At 39.5% G+C, this 15,049-nt stretch overlaps 1 long non-coding RNA gene across 1 annotated transcript; it reads left to right on the top strand.

Annotated features, from left to right (window-relative positions):
• Positions 1 to 223: 223 nt before the first annotated feature.
• LOC113476719 lies at positions 224 to 11,369 on the top strand. Its single transcript, XR_003397769.1, has 3 exons — positions 224 to 465; positions 913 to 995; positions 10,696 to 11,369. It is a non-coding gene; the product is annotated as an uncharacterized LOC113476719 (long non-coding RNA).
• The last annotated feature ends 3,680 nt before the right edge of the window (positions 11,370 to 15,049 follow it).

Raw genomic sequence — 15,049 nt, 5'->3', positions numbered from 1 at the left:
GGGTATTCATTATCTACCATTACTTTCATAATTGGTTGAACAGGGAAAAAACAATCTTACCAGGAAATCCTCACAAGTCTGAACTACATCTATCAGCCTTGTTTGCTTGCCAGTTCTCCTGATGAACCACAGGAAATTTATTCCAACTCCAGCACAGATTGTTCAGAGGAGACAAGATAGGCTCATTAGCACTGTAACCTACAGGCAGTAGGCATACACACAAAATGTTCAGTCTTTGGATGGGGTAGCGCAGATGCGACCAAACGGTCTTGCCTGACGCGATTGGATTATTTATTCATGTTTATGTTGATCATATAACCCTGGCTGTGGTTCCTTATCAACGTGTGTGTGACCTCGATAGAGCAGGCTGTTAGATCAGAAGCTCGTGTGCATGAGAAACCTGGATAGCACAGGTTCCCCTGCATGCACCTCCCCAAAAGACCTGTATTTCTTCTGTGCTGAAGGGTAATTAACTCTTGTAAAAACACTGATTGATGCAGTGATCACTTTATTAATATAGTCACTTGAAAGAATAGTGCACAGGACTTCCTAGGCATAGTAAGCCACAAATAGAGTATGTCTTTTTTTTTTTAAATATATGATTTTGTGAAAGCTAGCTGTAAAACACATCATGAAATGTATTTTAATAAATAATCTGAATAACTGAACAGTATATTTAAAATTAAATGCATCAGAAACTAAACAAGGTATATATATATATTCCATGGATCTGAAGGCTTCTGTTTCCTCCAGCCAAATTCGCTATCATTAAATGAAGAATCTCAATAGATTTATTAGTTTGTTGTCTATAAAAATTTTAGCAAATTTATATATGTCATACTCAGCTGCTTTCAAATAAAGGAGTTACAAGCTGTTTGTCTGAAGGATTTTTTTTCTCATTGAAATCCACAGGAAGATTTCTGTCAACTTCATTTAGAGACGGAGGGAAACTATAAAAGTTTCCTTTTGAAACTGATTGCCTGGAGTCCCGTATGGTAAGAAAAATGTTGCTTTCTAGATCCCACCATGGCACTCTGCTAATTTTATGAGTTTAGGAGTAACCTGTCAAAATTCTGAAACACATGGGGGTCCTAATCATGAGCAGCTTGTTCCAGCTGGAATCATATTTCCTTCATTGCAAGACAGCAGTGGGAAAAGTGCTTCACTGGCACCTCACAGAAATGTGGTGTGCTTTTCCTCCACGATTTCTCAGCCGAATGCAATAGGATGCTTCCTCTGGCCCTTAGCAACAGCCCTTAGCAAGGGCTGACGGAGAAGAGCAAGGAGCAAAGCCAGGACTAGCAAAGAGCTATTGATTCGTGAATGAAAGAGAACATTTTCTGAAATAAAAAAAATAAGCTAGTCACAATAACTCTAGGACAAGTCTAACTTTAGTGACTAGAAGGAGAAACGACAGGCAACTTAAATTGACATTGATCTTGCTGGCATTCCAAGGCTAATATTTTCATTATGATAAAATGTTCTTTAACAATCTCTCCGGTGAACTGGGCACAAACATGTTTTTCTTCTACATTAGTCCTGCCTATCTTCCTGTTCCACCTATTTTTATACTATTAAAAATATATATATTTGTTTAGGCAATGCAAACAAAATCCCCCCTTTCCATGTGTTTAAGTTCCCTTGTCGTTTATGCTATAATGTAGTACAAGACCAGTGAGACAGCTGAGAATTTCATTTCAAACCATTTTTTTGGGTCTACTTTTCAGTGCCCACTCAGAAAAGCAAACATAAAACTCGCCCAAAATGTTCGTAAGCATGTAGGACCTGGATACAAGTTCTGCAGCATCCCTTCCCAACAAACACACAGGCAGAGGAACATACATATATACATAAATACAAGCACACTTATGTAGGTGGATAGACAGGTCTGTTTTGTCCACAGAAATATTTTTGTGTATGATAATGTAGAATAATCAACACAAAGTTGCGCATATATATATATATGTAACTTCTTCAGACATTTTAAAACTTTAGTCCCCAAAAGTGAACAGGTGAAAAGATGCAATTGCAAAAACCCCCTATGGATTCTCATTTGCATAAATTTCTATGGTTTTCTTTGCCAATCTTCATCAGGCAATAATTTGTCTCATTAATATTTTTCATAGCAGGGAAGTAGTTTGCGTGCCTATCAACACTGCTCCAACAGTGTATAGTAGTATTACATGACAAAATGTATTGGTAGAAGGTATATGACTATTACTTGTTATTCTAAAGCATCAACAGTGCATTCATGGACTACACAAAAGACAGAGTCTCTGACTGAAGTCCTGTAGAGTCTCTGTGAAGATTTATGTGATTTTTTTTCTGCAACTTACGATGTGGCAGAATGACCAGTTTATGACGTGGGTGGAACTTTGTTCAACACATGAAAATGCCTCTGCTCTCCAGATTATATTCTCCTGTGGTAGGCAGTAATGCTTTCTGCCCTCCATATGGCCACCATGTGCCAGCAGACACCAAATTGGTATGTGGGTTAAATGTAAAATAACCACAAGAGCTCCTGAGCCAATAATTACAAAGCTCCTTTTGATATGGTTAGTGTATCATTATCTGTACTGTGCAATAATAAAACAGAGCTCTTGTTGTCCCTCTCTTCTCCTTCAGTAGCTGGGGAGCTTAGTGCATAACTACCACACACAATTGACGTCCACGAACTGCTTTTAGGAACTGTCATAGCAGCAGCAAAAAGCACACCAAGTTCTCAGCTCTAATTAGACATTAGCTTGAATAAAATGCTGGAGGGGAAAAAAAAAAGTGCATTCACTAAAGGCATGTATCTTGCATCCTGCTCTGATTTGCCCAGTCTCTGGGGTAGATCAGCTGGTTTGGACAGCTTCTCAGATGTTTAAGAAGTCCCCCTGTTCCATTTAAAGTCTCAATTATCAATTTTTAGCACTCAGTACTTGTGTGTACAAAGAACACATGGCTCTGTAAACAGTGCTAGTTTCCCACTTCTATCCAGGTGCTGTTCAAGGCTTGGATATGAGGTATCTTATGATTTTGGCCTTGCCACAAGTATCTAAAAAACTAGTCCCTGTGCTTTTACCCAGTAGTTGAGATAAGCTGTAATTCAAAAGCTAATGGTTTCTGGATATGCCTAGCTACAGGCTTAGGACAGGTTGTTCTTAGTAAAGGGCTCATGACTACTGTTTGCTATGTCCCACTAGATCCCAAGATTTTTGCAAGGGTTTTTTATAGATTTGAGATATTTGAGAAGTTGAGTTTAGTGGAAGAGTTTTGTTGAACAGAGTGATTATACTGGCTTTTCTCTTACACTTGGTAAATTTGGATTATTATTGGTCATAGTTCGTAACGGTACTTGTGCATGGTTATGACTGACCTGCTGTATTAAATGAAAACACCAGGACTTCTCACTCATTTGTCTTCTGAACATGTAGCTCAGAACATTCTAGCTGTCTGTTCCAGGATGGGCTCCCTACTCGTCTCCTTGCAACATCTGTAAAGTAGTAGATAAGCACAAATCTGTCTTTATCTGAAAATGCACAAACATTCCCAATAATCAGGAAGAGAGATGTTGGTACACATATAAAATCCAGTCAGAAAGTAACTCACACAAATTACAAGTAGGGCTTTCAGTTTTGTCACCTATTTGCCATTTGTAACAACTAACAACGTTTCTGATGAGCTTTATAATCTTCCTTGTTATGAATTATGTTATTAATTACAGCATATTAATTATTAATTATGCTGAATGAAATAATAAAGTATGTCTAGGGTATACAGGGGAAAGCTATGTGTGTATATAAATGTGTCCAGGGGCAGATCTTTAAGGGATCTGTTGTTAATGCTTTGAAATGGTTCATCATTTTTCAATGCTTTTTGTGTTACTCTCTGATCGAGGACTTACACCTGAGGGAAGTGAAGGACATCTCAGTAACAGCTTCTCCAGCTGTGATTTCCCACCTAGGCTTCACATTGCCTCCTCTGTAAAACCAACAACCTGACACTTCATTGAGAACCATGTCACACGTCAGGAGAGGCTGCAGCTCCTTCTCACGTTTTGTATGAGCAATTCCAGATCAGCTTTAATCTTTATTAAGACTGTCAGGGAACACTTACACAAAATAAAATCTTTTTAATTTACATTGGTAATTTGAATTTAATTACAATTGTATTTGTAACTAAAATGCTAGACATATTAATTCTATCCTTTTCTTTTTTCTTTCCCGATCTGTTAGAAACCAGTCATTGGTTTCCTGACCCAGACAGCTCCCACGAGTATCAAACACCCTCTAAGTACTAGATTTTTGCACTGGCTCCCTGATTTGGCTGACAGACATGAAAAATCACACACAGGCAAACTGCTCCAAACCAGGTTGGCAGAGACTGAAAGCTGTTACTATCTGGAGTCTGTCCAGAGATAGATGGGAATTACAGTAATTTTGGAGTCTCAGTCAAGTTCCTGGCTGACCAGTATCTACATCACAAAGCCACCACTATACCCTTTTCTTGGCAGTAATTAGTACTTTGTTAACAGTCACCATAGGGAAACTGTTAGCAAAAAAGCACAAGAAAGACCAGAGGAAGAATAACAGGGAAAACAGCTGAATATTCAAAATAGCTATATGCAAATATCAGTAATATGTTGAATAAACGGGAAAACTCAGTCTTCTTATGCACAAAACCATAACATAATAGGTGCCATGAAGTCCTGACACAACACATCGGGGACCTGGAGTATGGACACAGATACAGCTTTTTCTAGTAGAATAGACAGGACAGGGCATTTAGACATGCATACTTGCTTTCCACTTCAGGGAGAGCTAAGAATCTGGCTTCATGATTGCCTTAGGGTGGAAATAAAGAAAGAACGAGATGGATGTCTAGTTGGAGGTCTTTTGGAGAAAACTAAATCATGAAAAAGAAGAAATACATGCGGGTCTTTCTGCTTGAGCCACTCACAGAGATGTTCAAGAGCTGGCCTTGCCCCTACAAGCACTTCAGATAACATAAAATCTACTGAAGAGCAGTAGAGGAGGACACAAGCAGTTGTCAGGATCTTGGAACATACTGAGGGAAGGCTTTTTCTCGGAAGATGAGGGGGTGAGGAGGATGATATTTGGGGACACAGTGAAACTTGATTTGATTCAGCTAATAGAGAGGTTTCTTGAGAAGGTGGAAGGTAATCTGGGTGAAAGCAAGTATGAAATGACAGACCTCTATTTTAAGAAAAGCCTCACTATTAAGGGTGAATTACAAAAAAGACAGGCTTCTAAAAATTCATAAGCTGTGATGGAGGCCTCTTGAGAAGGTAATTGAAAGGATAAAAGAGTAGGGGACCACTGACAGATACTGAAAAAAATACATATTAAAGGTTCTACATTAAGCTGACAGGTACAAAGGAAAGAGAATGCACAGTTGCAGATTGATGTGGTACTCTAAGGTGTTCTTTAGGCACCTGAAAATCAAAGCCTCATAGAAATCCTGGAAAACCAGGACACCTCTCTATGACTGACTATATAATATGGAAGGATAAAGCAAAACATTTGGGCACACAAGGAGTTACAAATAGCAAGAGGCATAAAAGGTGACCAGAAAATGTTACCAGAACATGACAAAAGAAATACAGCTATATAACAGAGAGAGCAAACAACATACAGCACAAAAGAGGCCAAAATATTAAATCCCTTTGTTGTTTCAGTCTCCACTGAAGTCAGTTGTGACCAACACCTAATAAAATCCGTTTAAACAGAAGAATGAGGGGGCAGGCCAGAGCAGAGAGGAAACAGTTAGAAATGCTTATCTAAGTTTGTGATATTCAAGGCCTGACCACATTCATCCAAAAGTACTGAAGGAATTAGACACTGTAATGTCTGAGCCATTAGTAGTTATCTGGAAGTAGGTACAGGGTGGACCTGAGGGACAGGAAGGGAATAAATATAATATAAAAAATAAATATAATACCTGTGTGTTAAAGGGGGAAAATGAATTATAGGACAGTCAACCTGCCTTTGACATGCAGAAAGAGACTCCAACAACTGAGTGTGCAATACGCTTACAAGCACTTTGAGGATAAGAAGGTGTTAAAAAGTAAAACCAAATCACATTAAGTCAGATTGATTTCCTTCTTTCCCCAGATAACTCACATTCATAGCATTCGGTAGGCCGTATCTTTATTTTAGCAAGGGTTCTGTCATGACCCTTTGAGATGTTCTTATGGACAAGCTGGAGACTAACCGAAAATGTTACCTGGTTAAGTGCAAGAAAAATTGCTATCTAAAAGAGCGCACACAAAAAATGTGACACACAGAGTGGCTGTTCCAAGCGGGATCTCATTGGAAGATCTTGTATATCCAGTTCCTGCTTGATATGGATGATATGGGGGTGGAACAAAGAAGTACACACCTACAAAATTTACAGGTGACAGTGAAGAATTGGGGGGGACGGGGGGGCTGCCAGGTGCTTCAGAAACCAGGATCTGAATTCAAAATAGTCTTCACTCTGAAACAAATGAAATGGAGTTCAGTAAAAACTTATCTAAAGCATTGCACTTGGGAAGGGGAAATCAAATAAACATTTACACAATAGGAAATAAATGCAATATTATCAGGAGTACTGCAGAAAAAAAAAAAAAAGAAAATCCAAGTTATGGTAAATTTCAAATTCAATTAATTAATAACATGATGCTATTACAAAAAAAAATATACAAGTCTGACTTTGGAAATGTATTCAGAGCTAGACCATGTGTAAGAAGTGAGGGTTAGAAATTTTCAGCAGAAGTCCTGTTTCTAGCTCTAGTCATACTTAAAAAGATAGGCAAATTAGAGAGAATCCAGAAGGAATCAAGAAAAGTGATAAGAATATATATAAAGAAAGCTGGCAGAAATGGAGCTGCCTTTTAGAGGGCAATGACAAGGGGCAAACCAGCAGGCTGCTGTTTGTCGCAGAGAAGGTGGTGGTCCGCTGGGAGTTGGTAGAACAAGAAGAAATGAGTTTCATTGGCAGCAAAGCAGATTCTTATCTGATTGGACAAAATCCTAGCTATGAAGCCACTTGAGCAAACTCATTAATAAAAGCTGTGGAGTCCTCCTTCCCTGGAGAAGGATTGTATTTTGGACACGTATAGCAGTGAAAAGTCTACAATAAACCAATCTAAATTAAAACATATTTTCTTTTGGAGCCAGGCATTCCAGCCTGTCTTCTGCTGACAAATGGAAGAATCACTGGTAGCTTACTTCACATGTTTATGCAGCACTGTAATTATCATTACCTACAGACCCATCGAGTTCTGATTTGTTCTCCTCTGAATGATTGGTATCCTAGTAACACTTTCTTTGATTTTTTGTTTATATCAGTTATTTTTATCTTTGCATCATTTGTAAAACTGCACACAGTAGCAAAGGCTAAGGACCTTTCATGCTGTGTAAAGTCTATGTCCCACCATGACAGATAGCATTTGTTATGCTCTTCAGGAGCTCATGGATCACTTCTTTGGCAGTGACTGTTGCATTCACAGTATCCTTTTAATGAACAAAGAAAACAGAGAACAAGAAAGATTGCTTCAAATCAATTTTTCTCCCTCTCCAAATCAATTTCTCTCCTTCTCCCTGTACTCAATACAGCTTGGCTAGACCAAGCAATATGAGTCTTAATTAGGAAATTATCACCAGACAAAGAGCATGGTGACTTCTTCCCACACATAGAGCCACCATGATATAGTAGAAGCCACCATTTCCAAGGTTCCTGACTCCCTAAATCCACCTTTTTCTTCAGGAAAGAGGAACACTAATCCTGCAGTGTCCCTAAATCCCCTCTGAATACACTTTGTAGCAGTTTTTATGTTAAGAGTTTTCTGCCTGGAGCTTTGGCTTGGGTGGTTGTCTCCAGGACTGTCATGTATCCTTCTTTCTTTGAGGCCAGTGGTTATACCAGCTACCGTTATCAACTCATTGTGATGATTGATATCTTCTCTATTAATAGTCTGTATGGGATTTAAGGTCAGTTGAAATCTCTCCCTGGCTGAAGGGGAAGGTGGCTACAGGAGTGCAGGAATTATTGGAATGTGAGGTGACGGCCAAGATTTTCCAGGCGAGACAGGGTACAAGATGCGTGGAACTGCTCAAGGTCTTAACTTTGCTGCATTTTCCAGCTTCTACCTTCCCTTCTGTGTGGCCAGGGTTTTTTTTCCCCCAAAACACCCTGCCACCCCATCCTTCCATTTTTATCTGAGCCATTACATCACTGCATGACTAAGGAAATGGAACAGTGAGGTTTGCAGGCTGGACCTTGAGTGCAGGCATCTTCGAAAAGGAGTGGAACAACTCTTTTGTCATCACTAGTCTATGGACCCTCACCCTTGCCTGCAGTTTCTGCTTGTTCCTTAAGCAAGTTATACTCTGTCATTTCCTAGGAAAGGGCTTATTGCTTCAACATCAGATCTTCTTCCCCATTACTTTTCCCAGGTGTGACTAGACGACTTCAGGATTTCCACTGACTGCCATGAGTGAAGAAACTAGTACATACAGTCATCTTTGTCCTTTCTTGAGGTCCCTCACAAACAGTAGCTGGAGAGAAAGCCTGTTTACAATTTGTGCTCTCTGTGGTGGCACTGTTAACCCATCCTAAGCTCAGCTGGTCTACCTCAATCTCTTATATCTGATCTTGATTAGTACAGAATCTCCAGAACTAAATTCTTCCTCTGCCATGGCTAGAGGCTCATCAATCCTTGAAACTCATATGAGTGAGAGCTGCTGTTAGGTAAAGTATGTCAGATGGGTGTGTCAAGGAGACACTGATGACTGCGCCATTAAAAGTACATGTTTTCTAGGTTATAGATAGATCTAGTTTCTGCTTGTGGAAGTTCCTTAAATACACCTTTATTATAGATTAGATGTTTAGGGCCAACACTACTAATATGTGGGTAAATTATAACCTATCGTATGAATATCTAACCACAAATATGGTTGTCCAAAATATCTTGACAATTTATCTTTTCTGTACATAACATCAAAACAGAGGAATCAAAATTTGATGGAAAAGACACTCACAAGTTTCAGTAATGAATACTGTCACATTTTAGAACCTCATATTTTTTGTTTGACACTGAATCTCAAGTGACACACTAAAGTAGATGCTCCAGACTTTTCCAGGAGTCATCTCTGTTGTGCTGTCTCCGAAGTTTTCTACCATTTCATATGGCAGCTTGTTAACAGAAATTAAGCACTGGCACTTACATCACCTCTACTTTAAATATATTCTTTTTTAATATAGGACCAAATAAGTATAAGTGCAAGAAATACATCAAGAAAAGACTGGAAAGAAATGGAAGCTATCCAGATAGATGGCAAAGAAAGAGCAAATGATGGAGGAAAAACAATCCTATCCTTTTCACATCAGGTTTTAGAAAATGAATTTCTGTTTGCCACTTCAGCATAACTTCTGAGTAGCTATATCATCATCTGCATCATCATTATTCGTCTACAACACTACCATGGTGAATGATGGCAGCACCAGAAGAAAGATGCCATTAAAGTTAGTCTCATTGTGCACTTGTTTAGCTATTGTACACAAAATATAATAGTCCCTGTGCAAAAATCTGCATTTCTGCTTTGCAGACATTAACAAAACAATTCAAAATCAGAAAAGGGATTATATTCTCAAAACTTCAGAGCAGACCCCTAAAACTAGGACAGTGCAGTGCACTTGGTTACTTGTTAATGTACTCCGTAGCTGGGATGGTGCATATGGTGCTTGGAAACATCCAGTCTCAGAGCTGACACTTCCTGATGCAGCGGTCCTTGTGCTCCCATCCACAATTTGCTGAATGAGACGAGAAGGGTAAAAAAACCCAAAGGAAAACAGAAGCTGTAAAATTAACTTCATAGAGTCCTGAGAACCCCCTACCTCTACTGTGGTCAAAAAAACCCCCAGCAGATAATCTTGTCGTCATCTTAGAAAATTAAAAACAAAGTGAGAGAGTTGTTATAGTGCTGTTGTGGTGCAGGAAAATGACTTGTTCTTATAAATGTGCTGTGTCAGGTTATTATACTTAGTTAATTTATCTTATACTTTGCTGTAGGTAAAGACACTTTCTTATTTATCTTTTGTTTTGTTGTGGTTTGGTTTTTTTTTTTTCATTAGAAAATAGTCATCTGCTTTATTAAACTGTAGAATATGAAAGCCAGATGCCTTACATATTCTTTTGACTGTTATGTGTTTCCCCCTGCTTAAACATTATCATTTTTCTTTAATCAAGACAAGAACATTTCCTAATCTTTCTTTTGGCCCCTAAACAAAGACAAAGTTTGGCTCAAACAATGGAGGATTTATCAATTGTTAGAGCCATATAATCAATAATTTTCAAAGGGAAAATGTTGATATCTGGACACTTGCCAAGCACCACTCTGAGAAGGAGGAAGTTTGTAGACAATCTTTGAGGGGTGGAGTGCACAGCTGTCTTTGCACTAAGACAACTGGTGAATAATGATTCAATCCGATATTTTTATTTTGTCATCAGTATTAAAAAAAAAAAAAATCTGCTCAGGGTGAAATTCTGACCCTTGACATGCCACTGGTGAAACTCCTGTAAGCTTTATTTGGATCAGGGCTTCACCCATGGCATATCACAAGAATTAATTACCTCCTAATCTGTTGTTTCCTGCAAGATGCTTAGACAAAAGGACATTATTCATTTAATGTCTGTTCTTTATATAGGGATATCAGAGACTGAAACCTGTAACAGGAGAATGAAAACAGGAGAGAAACTTGACTTCCAACTAGATGTAAGAAGAGTCACAGTTTTGTGGCAATGAAATAATCCTGCTGAATGGAGATATTGCTGATGCCTGTGTGATTTTGTTTGAAGAGAATAAGCAGAAAATGATCAAAGAAACATTGATAAGTTACTCAACCACTGTCCACTTCAAGTTCAGGTGTGGGTCATGGTGCACTGATCCCTATTATCTCTAGTTCTCCGAAAGCAAATGTACTTAGCAGAGTCTGATAGAAGTTTCGCTTCAATTGATTTACACCAGAAGTCTAGTGCCTGCAAAACTGTGGCCAAGAGAGGAACCAAAGGTGCAAAACCATATCCTCTTCCCAATTCTTTACTAACTGTGCAGTGTAATCTGATCACAGGAGGATGGAAATGTTTATATGACATGACAGCATGAGAGGAGGACATAATTTACACTGTGCAACAAGAGGCATTCCCTGACACTAAATAGCTACATGCATTTTTGCCCTGGGCACCACCAAGGCAGAGACATGACTATCTAAATAGGAGGCTAGAAGGGGTAATGGGGTCAGCTGAACTTCAATTCCCAGAAAAATCTTGTAACTTTTTATAAGCATCTAGAATAAAACAATGAGATATATAATAGCTGCCATGACTTTAGTGAAACTTTTGACACTCTCTAAATGGGCAAACTAAGTAAATATAAAGAAAGAAATTTACCAAAGAGTGGGGACACAACTGGTCAGAAAACTATGCAGAAAGTATTTATTAGGTCTTCAGAGTGTCTGTCTTAAGGCACTTTTCATAATTTTTGTTTGTTAGGTGAAAAAATCTGTATGCGTTAATATTACAAATGCAAACCTGGAAGGTTGAAAGGAAGAAGAACTGAAAATGATCTTGGCAAACTGAAGAAATGACCTAGAAATAAGATGCATTCCAATAAGTAGAAGATTTTACAGTTAGGCAAGAGTGATTAGCTGCACAAAGAAAGAATAAGGAGTAACTGGGTAGGGAAGAGTTCTGCAGAGAAGTATCTGGGGCTTGTTGCAGATCACAAGTTGAATAGGAGTCAACGAGATTGCACTGTTATGAAAAGGGCGAATATGGATAAAGAGAATTCTTGTCTGTAGGACATTTGAAGTAATCTTCCACTCAGCATTAATAAAACCTCAGCTGGAGGCCTGTGTCCAGTTTTAAGAAATAAGTTTCAAAAAAAGTATAGACCAATAGGGAAGAGTTTGGTTTAGAGGTCTTAAAGTTGGGGATGTTTCATCTAGAAAAAAAAACCTGAGCAGTGAGATAGCAGTCTTGAAGTGTTATACAGAAAGCTACAAAAAGGGATAGGATGATCTGCTTCCATTGTTCGTGTAAGACAGACAAGGAATAATGGGCTTAAGAAAGAAGCTAAACATTAAAAAAACCTTCTTCTAACTCTAAGGGTAGCTGAACTCTAAGGTAGTACTGACCTCTACCATTGGAAACCTTTTAAAACTCAGTTATGCAAACCTCTGAGGCATAGGTACAGTATATGCAGTCTTAGGACGGAGGTAACAACTAGATTTTTCACGGGTCCCTACAAGCCTTATTGTCTATGATACTGGGTTCATTTGGAAAGGCCTGAGTGATTGAGGCAATATATATTATCAGTACATCGTAACAAAATTCAAATATTTTATACCCATATGAAAACTGTGTGTTCCAACATCTGGTTTTGTAATAGCTGCCACAATAAATTTTACCTACTAGTTAAGTGATCACATACATTTCCTCTTGCCATACAAAGTAGAGGTTTTTTCATTACTATTTTCCAAGGTTGCATTTAGGGATGTAGCTTCTGAAACAAGCTCGCTTTCTAACACCTGCAGATGGTTTCATTTTTCTAACAATTTTGAAGAAACGACATTGAAATCCATTTAGTTTTGGTGTGACAGAAAAAGCTAGAGAGCTTTGCCTGCTACTTTAAGAAGGCAGTGACTCAATTTCTGAGGATAAATATACCCATAATACTGTAGCAGGCAATGGAGAGAAGGACCTTTAGATTATCTAAGCCATCCCTTGCTAAGGCAGGGCTATTCTTTACAGAGCATTTTATAGCAGTTTTTAATGATTGCAACATATAATGGTTGCATATGGCTGGAGGGTAACATTAGCTTGACACACAGGGTGATATGAGCAGCCCTTTTATGTTTTATGGGTTGCCTGTCATGCTGTTGCTCTTATATAGTTCTTTGAACACAGTCTATAAAGTACATATGCCAAAAAGAAGCTATGTAGTCATTCCAAAAGAGCAAGGGGAAGGGCAGGAAGGAAATACCTGCCTGTTAGATACATCAGATGAAAATCACTCCATTAATAGTGTGTTCAAAGGCTAAAGGGGAAGGATGTTTGCAGCCAGCTATCTCTGAACCCTTGAAAAGCAAGTCACACAAATGCATCAGCATAATTGGAAGTGAGGATCCTCTCTGCTAGCATTCCAGATGATGGGTCTATCTCACTTCCAACATCAGTTTCAAACAGAGGTAAATCAGTGTCTGGAGTGAATCCTGATTTCCATCACTGGAGGAAGGATCTGGACCATTCTTCTCTTTTAGGTCTTGTAAATCTAGTGATTGTCTATCAGTACCTATGAGCTACTCAGAAATGTGAGAGAGTAGGGTCGTATTGGTTGTTAATTTGTTTCATGTTTCACAGTCTGCAATGGAAGAAAAGGAGTACAAGAGACCTTTTTCTTTATGTGTCTGTATACACAGATACTGAGACATCTTCAGACCATTACAACTAGCTATCATAGTCCCCACCACTGCCATGGGAGCCAAGTTCTAGTGAACAATGGACAGTGCAAACCCTAGGTACATGTGCCAGAGTTGGCTTCCCTGCCCAGGCTGGCCAAATGTCATCCTACATCCTTGTCATTGTCAGCTCACAAGCACCAGTTTACCTGATGTTCTTTCTACGGCAGCTACAAGTCATTCCTGCTATGATATCAGTTCCCTGATCCAGGTCACCATGTAGCTGCACGAATAGTTGTGCCAGAATGTGTCAGCATATTTGCAAGGTGGAAACAAATGGCTGGAAGAGAGAGGGAGGGAGAAAGCCTGATTGTGGGGAGAAGCTACTAGGAGCCTTCTCAAAGCTTCTGAGTAGGCATGGTGTGGGTCCTCGCCCAGGGTCTCCAGCCAGAGGAAGACCCAAAAGGGCTTTGTGCTGTGTGGTGAAGACACACAGACAACATCTAAGGGCCAGCATTTTGTATTGCTGGTTTATGGTTTGGGAAAGCTGGATGGCAGAACCTCTAAAGCTGTCAGGAAGTTGGACAAAATACCTTGTCACCAGCTTTATCAGCTACTTTGCTCATGCGGTGCATATGGGCTTCACAGAGAGCTGGTAATATGCCAGTTTACAGTATGATTTTGTGAACTTTACAGAGTATGTGTATAACTGATATCTTCTATAGTATCTAATATCAGCTGCTAGAAGCTGCAACTCATGTTTAAGTGTATAAAGTAAACAGTTTAGATTAGGAACTGAATCATCCCATAGGCTGATTAGGTTAATAGCTGACCACAGGAGAGCTTGCTCTTCTGGTTTTCAGGCTAAAACAAGGCTGGCATGGGTAGTTGCCTGAGTTGTGCAGAACAGGGCTTGAGAAGCAGCCCAGGTGGCAAGTGGAAGATTTTCAGACTGTGTTAGCAGCAAATAAGGATCAAGAAGTATGATGCAAAGTAAATGAGGGAAAGAAACAGAAAAATGAGCTGCCTGTGCAGTGTGGGAGTTAGTCAGTGCAAGCCATGTAGCTGGTATAGCAGCAGGGAGATTACTGCCCATAAGAGGAGAGCCTAAGCCAAGACACAGCCCAGCAGTGGCAGGAGTGACCCGTTCCCAGGTCAGCCTTTCCCAAACCTGAGGGCAGCCCTCAGATATCAGTGTGCTGCTGGGACGCACCAGCCCCGGTCCTGATGGCAAAGATACCTTGAGTCTTGCTAGTAGATCAGAATAAACAACTGCCAAGATACCCAGTAATTACACTTCAACTGGAATTGTGTTTCACACCTGCCCTACCTACATCCTTTTGTTTCCAATCTCATAACTAGAACTCTTGACGGAATTCTTGCTGAATAAACTATTGCCGCCTTCTGCCATTAAGGCTGCCCAGTGTTGCAAAGCAAGACAAAATAAAGATGCTGCTACAGAAGTACCAGAATCAAATAAAGTGACGTAACATCACCCCGAGGGGAATGCATCCCAAGGCGTGTTCAGGGCCAGGCACTTCTCCTTACAGCATGCCACGGTTTGGAAAGAAGTTCCTGCTGCCAAGCATGTCCTTTACCCCAC

This window comes from Athene cunicularia (genome assembly GCF_003259725.1).
Source record: "Athene cunicularia isolate RWA chromosome 2 unlocalized genomic scaffold, athCun1 chr2_part1, whole genome shotgun sequence".
Lineage (NCBI taxonomy): Eukaryota > Metazoa > Chordata > Aves > Strigiformes > Strigidae > Athene > Athene cunicularia.
This window is presented reverse-complemented; position numbering and strand designations above follow the sequence as displayed.